Source organism: Haliaeetus leucocephalus, unplaced genomic scaffold (assembly GCF_000737465.1).
Source record: "Haliaeetus leucocephalus isolate CR32 unplaced genomic scaffold, Haliaeetus_leucocephalus-4.0 Scaffold741, whole genome shotgun sequence".
NCBI lineage: Eukaryota > Metazoa > Chordata > Aves > Accipitriformes > Accipitridae > Haliaeetus > Haliaeetus leucocephalus.
The window spans coordinates 5,872,489-5,873,263 of NW_010973177.1; positions in this window are offsets into that span (position 1 = coordinate 5,872,489).

Sequence of the window (775 nt, forward strand, 5' to 3'; positions counted from 1 at the left end):
AGTGTGCACGGATACGGGGGGGAGTGTGCAGGGACACGAGTAAGTGTGCGGGGACATCGGTAAGCGTGCGGAGACGCCGGGGGGAGTGTGCAGAGAGATGGGGGCAGTGTGCGGAGACACGTGTAAGCGTGTAGAGACACAGGGGGAGTGTGCACGGGCACGGGGAGCCATGTGAAAACACGGGGGGAGTGTGCAGGGACATGGGGAACTGTGCACGGACACGGGGGAGCCGTGGGTGAACAGGGGAGAAATGGGCGTGGATATCGTGTAACTGTGCGGGGACAGCGTAGGTGTGCACGGACCCGATGCGAGTGTGCATGGACACGCCGTAACGGTGCGCAGACACGGGTGGGTGTGCACGGGCTCATTGTAACCGTGCACAGACACGGGTGGGTGTGCATGGACACAGCGTAACCGTGCGCGGACACGGGTGGGTGTGCACGGGCACACGGTAACGATGCACGGGCACACGGTAACGATGCACGGACACGGGTGGGTGTGCACGGACACGGGTGGGTGTGCATGGGCGCAGCGTCACCGCCAGCAGATGAAGGCGTAGGCGTGCAGGGTGCCCTGCCGGGGTGCACAGCCCGCAGGGTCCCCGCGGGGCTGCACCTCAGGGTGCACCCCTCCGCAGCGCCGCGTTTTGCCACGGCCGGGGGTGGGTCGCTGCCCCGGGGACCCCCCCCAGAATTCCTCCCCCCCCGCCGAACCCGGCCGGGCCCCGCGGCTGCTCGCCGGGACAAGAGGGGACCGGGCGGCCTCGGCGGCTGCG